Below are 17,446 nucleotides of genomic sequence, written 5' to 3'. Positions count from 1 at the left end.
GCTGGCTCTTGAGCGTGTGAAAAGGGTCGTGCCTGTTTTAGGAACTCTGTACCAGGCTGCGGTTATTCAGTTATTCAGGAAGTAGATCCAGAGGAGTTAGCCTTGTTAGTCTGTAGTGGCAAAATAAAAAAAATCAAAAAAGAACTGTGATTCTCGAAAGCTTATGCTACAATATAGTTGCATAGTCTTAAAGGTGCTACTGGACTCTTTTTGATTATGTCAGGAAGAAAATTTACTCATTTGAAATGTGCTGGAGGAGCATTTTGGATTCCTTGGATGGCCTAAAAGACAAATGGGTACTAGCCTGAATCCTCCCTAGAAGCTGAAATGACAAAACTAAAGCTATTATACTTTGGTCACATGAGAAGACAAGATTTTCTGGAAAAGTCGATAATGCTAGAAAAAGCTGAAGGCAGTAGAAAAAGAGGAAGACCTAAAATGAGATGGCTTGATTCAATAAAAGAAGCCACATCCTCCAGTTTGCAAGATCTGAGCAAGTCTATTAATGATAGGATGTTTTGGAAGTCTTTCATTCACAGGGTCGCCATAGGTCGGAGGTGACTTGACAGCATGTAACACACACCATACGCAGAAGCATACCATAAGGGAAAAGCAGGAGTGGGATTTGATCTTATATCTTCCAGGTCCGTGTCTTTGATTACTTAACACGCCTTGTGCAGGGACGCTATTAGGAAGCAGGTATTTTTCCTTCATCCCAACAGCATCACAGTGGTTTCATGCATCTTCCAGGTTTTGCCTGTCTTTTCTGCAATCCTTCCTAAACCTGTTTTCAGCCATAATATGGACACTCCAGCATGGAGCAAGGTCATTTTGAGCCCCTCTCCTGTGTTGGTCCCCCATCTACCACCACCACCCCCTTACTCCCCCACACCCCATCCTAGCCAGGGGCCATGGTTGCTCCAGAGTGGCTGTGGCAGATGGCTCCAGCTTCAGTGCTGGCACAGTGCTGGGCTGCCAGACATACAGATAAAATCACGTATATCCAGTCCAATCTAGACTCTATATTAGGTATCATTGGAATTTTGGTTTACCTTCTAGTTACTACTTGTCCAGGTTTGATGAATGTTTTTCAGTTTGTACAACCTGAGGACAAGATCTCTGAGTGAGGCTGGTAACCTGAATGCTTGGCTGTTGCCCGTTCTAGTAGCTTAAGAGTATCCAGATGAATTCTAGGCATATGGATGGTGGAGTTAGTGGATGCATTCCTGGTGAAGGGTCCAGTTGCTGCAGCACTTAAAAGACGCTGCGGTGCATCCACTTCTGAAAAGATGCCTCTGATTTTAACAACCTCCATTTTCCAATACTCCATACTTGGGCAAGGTGGTCAAGCATTTAGTGTCCTCTCAGCCCCAAGGCTTCTGAGGTTATATGGATGATATTCTGGACCCCTCTCAGTTTGGATTCTGACTTCCTTTCAGTACTAAAAAGGCCTTAGTTTCCTTAGTGTACAGCCTTTTCCAAGAGATAGATTGAGAGAATGCATCCATGTTGATTCTTCTGGACTTCTCAGCATCTTTTGATGCCATCAATCATGGTGCCCTTTTTGGCCATCTGGTGAGAGTAGGACTGGAGATACTGCAGTAGTAGAGTAGGACTGCAATAGTTCCAATCCTTCCTACACGACAGAAAGTGGTGCTAGTGCCAGATCATTCCCAGCGCGACAAAGAAGACCTCCAGAGCACACAGTAGTGCACTCTGGAGCTCCAAGGCCCATTCCCCATACATCGCCCCCACCAGCCAGGTCAGTGGTGACAGGGGACAGAGACAGGGTGTGGGGGATCCCCTGTTCCCACTGGGGGAATGGGATCCCTACTGCTTTCTCTTACTGTATGGCAAACAAACTGGCAGCAAAGAATAAAGCAGACACACTTTAAATCTCACCAATCTCCAGAAAAAAAACAAACCTCCTAGTTCTCTCAGGTCTTTTCCGCTGTAGACTTTTTTGCTGGTTCTGGTCCCATACAGCTTCAATTTATCCTCCAGATTCTGCACGCATGGTCAAAATATCTCAGACTTTTTGGCATTCTGCATGGAGAAAGGCTACATCTGCCACAGAATTGATCTTTCCCCAGTTTTTCTGTGACTTTTCTCCCTGTGCATATATCCCAATGTTACTTTTTTTGCATCAAAGATATTATGTCTTTTTAAAAAAGGATTGAATGTTTTCTTCAGGGTAAGACCTGGCCCTGCCTTTCGCCCTCCCCTCAATCCCCCTGCATCCTGATTGGTGAACAGCAATGTGTGACTGCATCCTTTCCTCCCCTTTCTTCTCCTGCCACTCTCAGCCCTGATGCATTTTAGAAAAATGTCATCAATGTTTTTGTGTTATGTATGCATGCTAACCTAGGCAGTTGACCCTGGTAGTAAATTGTCTTCTCACAACACAAAAAGTTATCAGGAAACAAGACCTGCTGGAAATAGATGTTTGTTTTTCCTGTGTTTTTATTTATTTATTGTTAAAACAACATTGCAGCATTGATTTTTTTTAACAAAAATAATAAAAGGGCTGCAACGCTGGAGAAAAAATGCTGCAATGTAGGGTTGCCAACCTCCAGGTGGTGGCTGAAGATCTCCCAGAATTACCACTGATCTCCAGGCCACAGAGATCAGTCCCTCTAGAGAAAATGGTTGCCTTGAAAGCTGGACTCTATGACACTGTAGCCTGCTGAAGGGTTCCTTCTCTCCCCAAACCTCACCTCTCCAGGCTCCACCGCAAAATCACCAAGAATTTCCCAACCCAGAGCTGGCAACACTACTGCATGCGCAAATTAACAACAACAACAAAATACACTGATGAAAGTACTGACATGTCATTCCCCCCGCCCCAAAATCCCACAGCAGAAAGGAGACATTTTTCTAATGCAGAAATATAAAAAGACACTACTTCAGTTTGACTCTCTCAAGTGCAGAATTGAAGAACTGAAGCTTTACGAGGGCCACAACTGACAAATAAGCAGATTCAATCCTTGCAGTCAAATACCCTGAAAACTCACTGTAAAGTTGATCCTGTGGAAGAGGCCAATGTTGATATTTCTCTATGCTATAGGCACAGGGTGGCAGTATTGTGCTATCTTAAACTATGGATGATGTATCTTTTAATTTTATATGATGTTCTTAAATATTGTCATAAACTTAGTAAGGGTAGGATTCATAAACAAAGTAACATTCTTTTACTCCAACCACATCACTGATGATTAGCCTTCTCAGCTTGCCAGTTCCACAGGAGATGAAATTGGTAGGCATGCAGGCAAGAGTTTTTGCCACCGTGGCCACTAAACTCTGGAACTCCCTCCCTTGGAGATTTAGCATGTAATCCTAAATACACTTTCCTTGGAATAAGACCCATTGAATAAGTAAACCTGCTTAGGATTGCTTTCTTAATACCCTTATTGATGGCATTTTGGAGATACTGCCTTTTCTAGAAGGCCTTTACAGGGTAAGTTTCCCTTGATATTTTCATGCCACGTTTTAAACTAATTTATTTTGCTTAGGTTTTAGTGCTGCTTGTATTTTTAATCCTTGTTGCTATTTTTTAAAATCTTGAATTTAGGCTGCTAGCACTTTAGTACTATCAGGGTTGTGACTAGACATGGGCACGAACAGAAAAAAACCAAACATAGCGTTTGTTGTTCGTTGCCATCCACGAACAACAAATGTTGACGAACATGATCCTGTTCATGAACATGTTGGTTGTTCGTGGATGCCAGCAGGCTCTCCTCCAGCCATCAAGATCCCTACCGCGCCACTCCCAGAAACCCTATCTGAGCAGGCAGCAGGAAAGGTACCAATAATAAATAATAGCTTGTCCCCAGAGCCTGGCAGCAGTCCTGGAACCTGAAGGGGTAGATCCCTATCCCACCACACACACACTCGCTTCGTGTGTGTGCTCCTGGAAGGTGCAATGATGTCACTTCCAGAAGTGATGTCATCACACCCACGGGGAGCACACCTGCTTCACGCTGGCCTAGGATGTTTTAAATAGGTCAATTCTGGTCTGAAAACCGTTATAATAGGAGGTTGGCACAAAGCCTAATCCTTTATTTAATGCCTTTAACTCAACTTCAGTAAAGGTCCTTGATGAAAGATTTACAACTAAGTTCATCTTCTCCTGCATGGAGGAGCTCCCTATAAAAAATTGCCACATCCCCTGTATCGTGTATTCCTTCCCCTGGCTGATCTAGAAGAGACACCTCCCCTCCTCTGCGGAGGTGTCTGTTTCATCACCCTCACTTGTCTCTAACGCAGATGCCAGTTCAATGGGGTTGGACCAAGAGACCTTTTTTCTCTGTTGTTGGTTGTTCTGACAATTATATGTTGTCAGAATTTGTTAGTGGGTCGGAACCAGGCCTTTTTGGCTCATGTTGGAAATAGAGAACCAAGTTTGGGAAAAAGAAATCTTCCAAAAGCTCTCTCTGTCCCTGCAGAATAAAGTTGCATTTCCTGGGAAGATCTCACCCTCTGTGACAAGGAATAGATAAGGCCATAAAAGTTAATTGTTTGGGACCTTTTTGAGTCCTCTGGCCTTTTTCATATAAATCACCAAAAGAGCAAAGGTAATGAGGACTAGGGCAAACAGCAAACAGCTTATCTCTGGGAAGAACAGGATATTCCAAAACTACATCTAGTGGTGTGTAAACATTCCTTTGTAATTTACAATGCATATCAAAGGTGCAGTCTATCTTATGAGGTAAAGGATGTGTAGACAGGTGTTTACATGAAAGACCCTCAACGGAACTGTCTTTCAAGAACAAAGACAATGTGATTGATTAAGATGTTAATGAGGCAAATCTTTGATATTTCCCTATAAAAGGGGGACGAAACAAGAACTCGGTACCCCTCACTTGCCAACACGCAAAGGCTAGCTTTAGCTTTGTGGCTGTGCAACAGAGGGGTCCCAGAGCTCTGGAATGGGGGGAGGGAAGTTTTTTTTCTGTAATTATCTTATAATATTGTTGTATCTTGCATGCTAACTTGTATTCTGTATCTATCTCTATAGCGCTCTAGTGGTCAGTGGGCTGGGCCCAGGTCTGGTGCCTTGCCCAACTGTTTTTTTATGCCTTTATAAATAAAAAACTTCCAGTCTTGCTTAAGACCTTCTTGCTGCTGGCCCATTATTCTTAGCAGAGACATCAGTTTAGTACTAGGGAAAGATCAAGCAAGGTTGCACTCTTTACATGCCTATGGTAAGAGGCAAACCCAAGCAGCAAACCGACAGCAGCTAGTGGACTGGTCCCTGGTTGCAGAGCGACAATTTCCACAACATTATACACCCTCCCTGTGGTCTTTACAGTCCCGGTGATATTTTTTAATTTTTACTTCCCTCATTTTTGTCTCAAATTCTTTAACCTGCACTTCCAATTCTTGCATGCGATTTGCAAACCCATCCTGGAAAGTCTTATCTCTAAGATTGTTTCCCATTTGTTGAATAAGTTAGAAGTCTCCTGCCTAGCAGTATCTATCACAAGCAACATAAGATCAATTGAAAACTTATTTAAAATTGAAGCCATTAAGCTGCCTCAGGTGCCGGCGACGCTGGAGCCGGCCCTGCCTGGAAGCCATAATTTTGGCTGACACGCCCTTTCACAGCCCCTCCATGCTGCCTGCAAAGGACTTGTCACTGCATTGCAGACTCAGAAGCAGATGTATAAGCATCTAATGAAGCATCTTATATTAGCAATCAGTGTTAGACATAGAATCTATATTCCATATCACACAGGAGGGAGCGGAAAGCAAGCCTCATTGACCAACAAACCCCAAACAGACAGACACAGGTGTGGACCACTCCAAATTTTTGTTAACAGCAGCAAGTAATAAGATCAAATGGCCCCCTCTAATTGTAACACAATCTACACTGTGACCTCTTTGCCTTTGTGAGCTGCTCTGGGAAGCCATAGGGAGATGGAGCAAGCCCTACCTAACCCTGTGAGTGGGATAGACTTGCCAGATGGACAGCTTCCTGAGTCAGGATGCTGCAGGATCTGGACTGGAGTTAGGGAAATGGTAGACATGTCACTGGAGCCACTGCACACTGCACAAGCAAAGTCATCCTTCTTCCCTGTTGAATTACTACCTGCTCAGATGCCTAACAGAGACATATGCAATGATGACAAACAGCAGAGTAGCCATGGTCTCTTTGTTCATGCCCGTGGCTCCCCCTCTGACTATTGGGGACTTCACTTGCTGGGCTACCGCTCCTCAGGCACATGCTGTAGCCATCTATTTATCCATCCCCTGTGGTGGTGGTGGAGAGTGCCCTCAAGTCATAGATGACTTATGGCGATCCCTGGTGGGGTTTTCAAGGCAAGAGACAAACAGAGGTGGTTTGCCATTGCCTGTCTCTGCAACTCTGGTCTTCATTGGAGGGCTCCCATCCAATTACTAACCAAGGCTGACCCTGATTAGCTTCTGAGACCTGATGAGATCAGGCTTACCTGGGCTATCCATCCCCTGTGTGAAGCTGATTTTAGAGGTTAGCTCCATCTGCTGCTGCTGCTGCTGCTGCATAGGGCTCCAGTACTGCAAAGCAACAAGTGGCATGGAGCACAGTGCACAGTGGGGCAGTAGTGAGTTACTCAACTCCAGGGAGAAGGAGCAGCCCTAGCAGGGGAACATCCTAACAGCCTGCTATGGGTTTCCCAGTATACCTTCCCTCCCAATCATAGGCATTCCTGGGTACACATTACCCAAAGTAAGCCCCATCACACAACACAGGACAAACTGCTAGGTGAATCTGCTTCAAGTTGCCCCCATATGCACACACCTGTCACCTTGGTTATGGGAGCCTGCACTGTCAAGGCACAACCCAGGGGTGTGTGAGGAAGAAAAAAGAGATGGGTTCAGACTCCCAGACCTAAGCTGCTAGATTATCCGCCTGCTCACTTGTCAGTGTTACCTTCAATGTATACCTCCTCCAGGGATGGGGTACCTGCATTGGTTTTGAAATGAGATATGGTTGTCACACAACAAGTACATTTGCTCTCCCCCTTGGGTGTTGAGTGCTAAGTGCTCCCTCTGTGGTGCTAAGTGCATTTTCAACCAAAGTGCAACGCCATGCACTCTATGCAAGTCAGAGAACCTTGGGACAGAGCCCTGTGCTGCACACTAGACATGGGCACGAATGGAAAAAAAAACCCTGAACACCCTGTTCAGTGCTATCCACGAACAATGAACATAGTCCTCACTGTCCTCCAAAGACCCCCCCCCCCAAGTTTCAGAGAGATTGCACCCCGGGAAAGGCATGATCCATGGGTCCTTCCCCTTGTTGTCATTTTCTGTTCACAGTGGCAAAAACGGGACTCTCAGGTGGAAGCTACTTTGAGGGGTTACAAATTGTCCTTCCCAATGTCCAATACCCACCAAATTTGCAGGGGACATAGTCCTCACTGTCCTCCGAAGACCCCTAAGTTTCAGAGAGATTGCACCCCGGGAAAGGCATGATGTATGGGTCTCCCCCCTTGTTGTCATTTTCTCTTCACAGTGGCAAAAACGGGACTCTCTGCTGGAAGTACTTTGAAGGGTTAAAGCCAGAAGGAAAGCCAGAAGGAGTTCAGACAGAGTTCATTCCCTCCCTCTCTGATTGCCAAGGGGATTGATTGCGGCAGGCTCCAGACTGTCTGGCTTGCCAAATGGCTGCGGAAGGCAACGAACAAGGCTTTTAAGGACCACCTGTTTATTTAGGATGGGGCCTCCCAAACAGCTTGCTCACAAACAGCAGATTGGGCTGTTCGTGGGTTATATCTGTTTATAATGCTGTTTGTGCCCATGTCTACTGCACACTCTATCATCTAATTCCTATGCTGCATCCTGGCTGGGGTTTATGTAGTGCTGGGGGAGCTGTGATTGAGGAGGAGGGTTGGGCGCCATCTCGTGCCATGCTGAGACTTGCAGAAGGGACTGTGGCTGCAGAGGAATGCTTTGTTATTTCCATTGCATGGGCACCTATAGGCTATACCACAGTTGTTGCTGGCTGTGGAGATCCAGAATTGGATTGTCAGCCTCCAGGTGGGGCATGGAGATCTTCTGGACTTACAACTGATCTCCAGAGTATAGAGAAGAGTTCCCTTGGAGAAAATGGCTGCTTAATTGGAGGATGGACTGTATGGCATTATACCCTGCTGAGGTCCCTCCTTTCCTGAAATCTCACCCTCCTTAGGCTCCACCCCAAATCTCCAGGAATTTCCCAATCTATAGTTGTCAACCCTAATCAAGAAGTCCACAAGTGCTTGGCCCTCCTTATCTGCCTCTGTGGTTCCAACTAAGACCCCAGGGCTGGTAAAGTTCTTAGATGCAGAGAGGGGAGGAGTTAACTGCATCCTGTGTTCTGTTCCTGTCCCCAAGTCTCTCTCCACAGCCATGAGAAGACCTGCAGCCTCGTCTCTGGCCTGCCATTTGGGCCATTATATGTTCTAAGTTTAATTGTGGACATGCCCAACAGTTGACCCTGACCTTCCACACCTGTTCCTAGGCTTGACAGCTCCTTGCTTTGAGTGGAGAAACCCCTGCCCTCATCTGGCATGGGGAAATGGAATGGGAGAGCATGCGTGCATATGCTTCCCCTGTCACGCTGGAAAATGACATCATTTTCCAGCGCAATAGGGGAGCTGCAAATCACACTGAAGCCCAATTAATTAAAAATCACTTCCAAACATGTGATTTTGACTTAACTGGGCTTCAGTGCAATCCACAGCAATCCAGTGCTGGGAAATGATGTTATTTTCCAGAGTAACAGAGGAGCATGGAGGTGAGTACCCTGCTGTACCCCAGCCTCCTGCACCCCCTCTCTGGCCTCTGGGGAACCTAGCAACACTAACCATTCCCTATTCGCCTGATAGCCTATCCCATCTAGCCCAGCTGCAGCCACTGCTGGCAGTTCCTTCAAGGGGCCACTCACTGCTAAATATGAGCTATGCATTGCCTGGCCAGGAAATGGTGGACCCCACCCCTCCGGTCATTGTGATGGCCGTAAGAATGGTTGGAGCCCTGGAAGTTGGGGCTGGGTTCATGGTCACCTGCTGGAGTCCTGGGAAGTCCAGGAGGTCTGGCTTTGGATACTGGTATAACTTTCCACTGGTGCTGGGAGGGCATTAGAAAGGAACATAGAAACAAGATGGAGTTTAGTTAGCCTTTCATCGTTTGCTTTCCAATGTAACCTTCTTTTACCTTTATATGTAGTAGTAAACTCTTTTTACAGAAGCTAAAACACAGACGTGTCTGTGCTGCTTATTTCTTCTGTGTATTAATCACTGCTATAAAATACCAGCACCTTTTGATACCTCCTTGTTTCCTTTTTACATTGGCCCTCTGTCAGCTCAACCACAATGACTGCCTTTTTCACCAAGTCTTTCCTGTTGTAGATATCTTGTGCATTGACATGTCATCCTCTCCTGTAGCCCATTCACTTCTGTTCCCACCTTTAAAGATTTTTGCAAACTTCCTGCCCCCTCAACCCTTTCCTTGCCCAACAGCTTCCTCTCTGCCCTTCCTTGCAACGTCTTAATTATTGACCTCTGAGCAACACAGCAATGAACAGTAAAATCAGTAATCTGTAATACAAATTTATTCCGACACCATGATTGGTAATCAGTACTCTTTTAAATTCCTTTCCAATTCCCCTCTAGAAGTCCGGACACTTTCAAGCCTGCTCTTGGTCTGCTTGTGTGCTCATACTGTCCTTTCTTTCATCCTTCAAAGCTCTCTCAAGAAACATATAAAAAGGTCCCTGTGCTTCCCTTCTCTTCCAGCAGCCAACAAGGAGAAATACAACAGGATTGACACTGCTAGTCATGCAATAGAATACCAGTGTAAGAAGATAATATTCTAGAGGAAACGTGGTTGAAAAGAAATAATAAACTGAAACAACCATTTCTGTAGTTATATAAAAAAAAAGATGTAGAACAACTGTAGCCAAAATGCTGATGTCAAGCCTTGCTGGCAGGTTTTGCTGTGGTTTTCTCTTCATTCTGATAAAAAGGGCCAAAGTGGAAAGGACTGTGATGGGAATAAATATTACACCAGTGATGACGTCTTGGAATTTTGTTGCAACTTTACAAGGAAAAGAACCAATATTAAAGGTTGCAATGTATTGGGTAGTGCACAAGAAATGGTCTAACATTGATAGCATAACAGACAGGGTCCAAAGAATGGCACATACTATGGCTGTGGAATATTTTCGTCGGTGAGATTGATACCAGACTGGGGAAAAGACAGTCAGACACCTTTCAGTACTGATAGCTGTGAAAAAGAGGGAGTTGGATTCATGTCCAAAGAAAAATATTATTATGATTAGGTGTCTAATGCGATGACTCATATTAATTTTTGCCAAGTATTCAACAAAAGTAATAAATGTTCGAAGTAGTACAAGAATATCAACAACTGCCAAATTTGCAAAATATACAGTAAATTTTGTTGTCCTGATAGTGCAGCAGAGGAGCCAGAGGATAACTGTATTCCCAATTAATCCCAAAATGCAGATTAGGGTACATATGACTGCAACTGTGTCAAGGTCCCAGGTGAAAAGAGAAGTTTTCATCGACCTCAGCTCCAGTTCTCCATTGTAGTTCTTTGCATCAGCAGTGTGTGAAAACAAGAGGCTTATCTGTAGCATGATGACACTACCAGCAAGTGCTTTAATTCTTCTTACCCTACCAAAGTCAAAAAGAATTAGATATTATATAAATTGTTAAAATATTCTTTTATAGTTAGGAAAGTTTTCATTGCTATTAAACATTTACATGAAACCATTGGGAGAGGTTGCCCAAGGATTTTGGCCCTTTAAGGTCCTAGGCAGCCAAGTCAAGTTGATCTGTGGAAGTCCTACACAAATGCCTGGACCTAGAGAAGCTAATGAGATGGAGAAGGGCCAATAACTGAAGTTCAACCAAAACAATGTAATTTTTATTTTGAAAATAAGAAATAAAAATAAGCTTCATACATAATAGAAATAAATACATGAAAACAGTAATGAGAAATCTACACATAAGCATTCAAAAGTTCCCAAATATCTAAAAATAAGTCCATCCACAGTTGTTGTCTATATACCATACATTCTAATATAGACAAAGCTGTAAAGTTTTCAATCCACTGAATTATCAGAGGTGGGTATTTCTCTCTTCAATGTTGTGATAGAAGTCTTTTAGCTACAGCAAGGGCACAGAGAGTCCATTCATCACTTAGATTCCAGGATATGTGTAAGTAATTTAGAGTACATAAACATCCTCAGAGATCACTAGGTATTCTAATACAAAATTAATATGAGTAAAAACTTCTTCCCCCAAAGGTCTAACAACAGGACATAGCCAGAGAATATGATTGAGAGACTTTTTAAGGCCTAGAGTCAGCGTGGGACGAGGCCTCCCAGCGCTATCATCGTTGGCAACGCCCTGGCAGTGGGGTTCAAGACCCCGGGATTCATTGCTGCACTAAGAGCCCAGTATGAAGACCCTCTGGAAGGGGAGAGGGCCCGCACTGAACTACAAACCCTGTGGCAGGGATCCCAATCGGTGAGGGACTACGCAGCCAAATTTCATCAGCTGGCTGCGAAATGCCCACATTACGAAGAGGGTGGGTGGAGTCTTATGTAAATACCCCTAATTGCTAAGTTTCATAAAAAATACCCTGAGAGAGCAGGGGCTGAAGGATGAGAGGAGGGGTCTTAAGGGGGGCAGAATGTCAGAGTCTCAGTTCAATTGTCATTTCTCTAGCCAGAGTCACGCCATATTAATATGCTATAATCCGTAGTTATTTAGTTTTCTCCCTCTAGGCCCAGGTGCTGCCCAGGCCGCGTATATCCATGGGAGTGAAGAGTCCTTATCAGCCCGTTCCGGTCGACAACCTTGGCGTCCTCGTCTTCCCATGACTTCGCAGACAGGACTAAGGGGGGAGGCTGGGAGTGGGTGCTTGAAACGTTACTTTCATTTCATGTGTCATTCTCAACAAAGCTTTCGTTCAGCCAAGGGCCTCAAGCCCTTGGAATATGGACACCTGTATCCTGAGCATATCCTTCCAATAAACCTTTTGAAACCAAGAAACCTTGTGCTTCTTGCAGAAGGGGGGAGACGAACTCTAGATAACTGGGATTCCATAGTCTGACATGCATGCTATAAGCTAAAGCACCAGCAATTAGACATCGTACTTAGTCCTTTATTATAAAGGTGCTGTGGTATCCAATATACCCTAAACATAATTTTTTGCTGAATAAGTCACAGTTTAAGATTCTTAGAAGAGAGGATTTAAGGCCTTACCCTGATGCTTTGGCAAAACTGGGTGCTTTTATTCAATTTTGCATATCATATTTATTAACCAACATCAAATATTTCTAAACAAATATTGTAGATTTTGTTTTTTGCATAAATTCAATTAGGAGTTTCCAGAAGTGCAGGAGACCCTGAAACATTCAATGCTGCAAGGCCATACTTGGGTACCAACAAATGTTGTAGATGAGCAAAAGTTGACAAATTATATGTAGACCTCAGCTGAGAAAATGACAAAAACTCATCATCATCACCTATCAATTGCTGTAAAGTAAAAATCCCTCTATCTGTCCAAGCCTCCCAAAGAAAAGATTTCCTCCCAATTTTAAAATGAGGCTTGCCCATAATATTAATTTAGCATGTGAAAATGGGTCAAATTGATATTGTTGTGACATTGTGCGCCATAGTTCTTTAACTGAAGAAATTGCAGGAGGAACAAAATCCAATTTAACATGAGTAGTTTCTAATGTGCTCCATTTAAAAAGAGGAATCAAACAAGAAGGTATTAGGGTGAGAAATTGTTGTTGGGTGGAGATTAGTGATACCCTGCCCATTGAATTGGATTATGGGCATATGGATTCTATTACTGGTTAATTATTGGGTTTAATAGTCGACTGTGTGTCTGGGAATTTTAGAACTGAAATTACTAAAGATCTGATAGCTGGTGTAAATAGAGTGAGCCAGAGAGTGGTGGTTTAAGAGTGTGGCCGGTATGGAGTCAGAGATCCCGGTCCTCTGGGGACAAGAGAGGTATGGCGGTGGGACCCAGGTCAAGATGAGAAGGACACGGAGATATGGTAGAGCTCAGTGTCCTTCCAACCTGCGTCCCATCCTGAGAAATGCTGGGTGTGGAATTAGGAAATCTAGCCCCCAAGACACTAAAATACTGGACAACACTTCCAACTACTTTGTCAGATTGCACAGGGAAGCCATTGAAATTCATAAACATAAGCACAACTTCAACAGGAAAGAAGAGACTTTAAGAATGAATAGAGGGGGCGTGGTGTCGGCGCAGAGGAAAATGGACGCTTGTTGCTAGAGCTCCATTCCTCCCCAGCACAAATCCCTGCTTTAAAGCATCACAACTAAACGAAAATCACTCAGAGTATGAAAAAACAGTCGAATGAAAAAAATTGTTGAAAAAATTGTTGAAAAAAAGAAGCAAAAGGTAAAAGCAGTTAAAAACTTACAGAAGTTTTTTTCGAGTCAGGAGGCAGCAACAAAGCTGGTTAAGAAACAGGAAGGGGGAGACAAAATGGCTGCCGCAACTAAATGCACAGAAAATAATCAACTCTCCCAACAGCAGAATGTTGTTACAAGCTTAATCCAGCAGATGGAGCAAAATCTCCTTGAGAGAATGTCAATGCTATCACAGCAATTCAAAGACCAATTTGCTGAAATGAAAATCGAACTGAGTAAAGCAGTGCAGGATGCTAAATCTGCTATTGATATCAGCAGTACTGTACAGAGTGAAGTTAAAGAAATACAAAAAACAAATGTAAATTTTCAGGAAAGAATAATAAGGCTGGAAATGACAGCGAGAAAGAGGAATATCAAATTTAGGGGATTCCAAGAAAATATAAACGCCAATGAAGACCTGTCTGATTTTTTAGCTTCATGGCTACAGCTAACAGCAAAGTACTCGCCATTGTGTTGGAGGGAATGTGGGGGTACAGGGACCTATAGCCATTGTTGGTGGACATGTTCGAAAATAATGGCCTTTTGGGAAGAAGTAATAGAGATCATACATAAAATAACTACCTATTCAATACAACTGCAACCAACAATAATATTTCTAGACTTATGGCAAGACAATAAAGTTCCACAAATTAGAAAACAACTCATAAGTAGTCTATTTGTAGCAGCAAAAACAATAATCACAATAAAATGGAATGCTAAGGCAGCACCAAATATAGACCAATGGCTTAGTAAGGTGTGGGACCAAATGATTATGGAAAAAATTACAGAAAGAATTCAACAATCGTCAGAAAAAGAAAAGACAACAGAATTTTACAGTAAGTGGAAGCCATTTCTTGACTACATTACAACAAGCAACATACAGTCTACGAACACAATCTACCAGTCATTAATAGAAATATAAGTAATCGAAGAACAACAAAACTTTCATGGATCTATATGAGGAAAACCATTTAAAGAAAAAAACCTTTAAATGTTAATAGTAAACTTGTAAATAAGTTATTGTTATGTGAATGTAAAAGTAAGACTTGAATTGGACTATGTGCTTGATAACCTTTAATAAAATTTAATTTAAAAAAAAAAAGAATGAATAGAGCATGGTTTCCAGTCCTGAAAAACACCAGGCTAACAAAATACTCTACATCTTACAATAACCCTGCAGATAAGATTAGCATATCAAGCACCAATCCATATGCAAAAGAACCTCCTCAGGATACAGTGAAGCATTAGCATTCCACACCCCAGGAAACTCTTACAGGATGACGCAACCCAAACCCACCTTCCTGAGTAGATATAAATTACCTGCTAACATCTGCTCCACAGTTTGACACTGAGAGATCTCTGTCTTTCGGTGCTACACTTCCGAAGACACCAGTCACAGCTGCTGGCGAAATGTCAGGAACTACAGTGCCAAGACCCCGGCAATACAGCCCGGAAAATCCACAACAACCATCTAGCCCCCTTTTGACGCTGTTGTTGTGCAACACCAGGTCCATAAACAATAAAACCAGAATGCTGCATGATTATTTCACAGCGAATAATAAGGACTTGGTGTGCATGACCGAGACCTGGGTAAGGGAGGATGAAATGGTCACCTTAAAAGAACTGACCCCTCCCAGGTTTTTGGTCCTCCATCAGTCCTGAACAGGAGGCCGGGGGGGAGGGGTGGTGATTCTTGTCCAGGAGGCTTTCTCCTTCAAGCCACTCCCCGCCCCAGAGATCTCTGGCATTGATTGTGTGGGCCTAGTGTGGGGTGCCGAGGAGAATTTGGCTATCTGTGTGGTGTACCGTCTGCTTAGGGCACTAGCAGATACCCTGTCATGCCTGCTGGAGGCGGTAGCACGGTGGGCCTTGGAGTACTCGAGACTGATAATACTGGGAAACTTCAATGTCCATGCCGATGATGCCACCTCTTCCCAGGTGGTGGAACTGGTATCCTCCATGGCTGCACTAGGACTCTTCCAAATTGTTTTGACCCCCACACATCAAGCAGGCCACACGCTGGATTTGTTCTTTGGAATGGGGATAAATGTAGATCTGGAAACAGTTGAACTGGTGCCATGGTCAGACCACTTGGTTCTGAAGGCTCAGCTGGAGATGCTGCCCACCCCCTTGCAAGGGCGATGAGCTTATTTATGCTCTCCCGCAGAGACTTATGGATCCAATTGGTTTCCAGAATGCTCTGTGGGATCTGACGGTTCATTGGATGAGCTGGTGGAAGACTGGCAAGTCTGGTTCTCCAAAGCCATCGACACAATAACCTCCCATTGTCCTCTTCGTCTCTGCCCCAGACTGGCTCCCTGGTATACAAAGGAGCTACGATGAATGAAGCAGGAGCTGAGATGGCTTGAGCGAGTGTGGCAGCGATCTCGTGATGAAGACACAAGATCATCTTATAGGACGTTTATGAAAGCCTATGAGATGGTGGTGAAAGCTGCAAAGAAAGATTTCTATGCGGCTTCCATTGCATCAACTAGCTCACACCCAGCAAAATTGTTCAATGTGGTTCAGTCTTTGGTCACCCTATCAGGGGAAGACAGTCAAATTCTGAATTCAAGTATTAGCTGCGAGGCTTTGGGGAGCTTTTTTGCTGATAAAATTTTTCTCTCCAATGCAACTTGCCGGCCACAATTCATAGAGTATGTGAACTGGAGGCCCCTTGGCTGTCTACTGGGCTGATATTAGATCATTTCAAGCGGTGAGGCCTACCTCGTGTTCCTTGGACCCGTGCTCCTCTTGGCTGGTGAAGGCCAGTGTAGACAGGTTATGGGTTGCCTTGGAGGGCATTGTTAACATGTCATTGAGCTCTGGAGATTTTCCTGGAGTGTTGAAGGAAGCCATGGTTAGGCCTCTCTTGAAGAAACCATCTTTGGACCCCAACAACCCGGTTAATTACTGCCCAGTCTCGAATCTCCCATTTCTGGGCAAGGTGATTGAGCAGGTGGTGGTGGAGCAGCTGCAAGGTTTCCTGACTGATTCCTCATCTCTAGATCCCTTCCAGTCCGGTTTCCACCCAGGACACAGGACGGAGATGCTGCTGGTCACCCTCACGGACGATCTCTGCAGACAACTGGATCACAGCGGATTGGCGCTGCTGATACTATTGGACTTGTCAGCAGCGTTCGATATGGTCAACCATGATCTGTTGACCCACCACCTCGCCGATGTGGGGATACGAGGGACTGCCTTACAGTGGCTTGTCTCTTTTCTCCACGGTTGGGGACAGAGTGTGGCACTTGGGGAGAAATTGTCATCCCACCACCCGTTGGTGTGTGGCATCCCCCAGGGGGAAATATTCTCCCCACTACTGTTTAACATCTATATGCGCCCTCACACCCAGCTGGTGTGGTTTTGTGTGTCATCAATATGCTGATGACACTCAACTATATCTGATTACGGACAGCTGGCCTGACTCTGCCCCGGAAGTCTTGGAGTGTGCCTTTGAAGCTGTGACTGGGTGGCTGAAGGAGAGTGGACTGAAATTAAATCCTATGAAGACGGAAGTCCTGCATGTGGGTCCAGGGTCCATAGGTATGGGACTCCAACTCCCTGCTCTTCTCTCTTTTTTTAAAAAATAGCATTTATTGGTGGGTTTTTTTGTATGCATTTCACATAATAAAGAAAAAGGCTTCACAAGTTATAAGAGGGGGGAATACAATGAATCAGTGTAACAAAAATATATAGAAAAAACACAGGGGGCAAGTTCTACACTTTGCTCTGCTTACAGTAGCATTTACTATATCCTTCAATCTTCTTAATAAGTAATACTTATACTAAAACATATGATTCCTTATACCTCTTACATAGTGACTAATTTCATCATTGTTTACATTTGTTATCTTTCATACTATAAAGTAATTTCTACCGTCTAGCTATTTCCTCTCTCTCTCTTAGTCTTTATAATCTTCATTTGGGGGGGATACATCAATAACCAGTGGATCTGTCTTAGGAAGTATAATCGTCTATGTAACATGGAATAA

Source organism: Eublepharis macularius, chromosome 1, assembly GCF_028583425.1.
Source record: "Eublepharis macularius isolate TG4126 chromosome 1, MPM_Emac_v1.0, whole genome shotgun sequence".
NCBI classification, from domain to species: Eukaryota; Metazoa; Chordata; class Lepidosauria; order Squamata; family Eublepharidae; genus Eublepharis; species Eublepharis macularius.
This window is presented reverse-complemented; position numbering follows the sequence as displayed.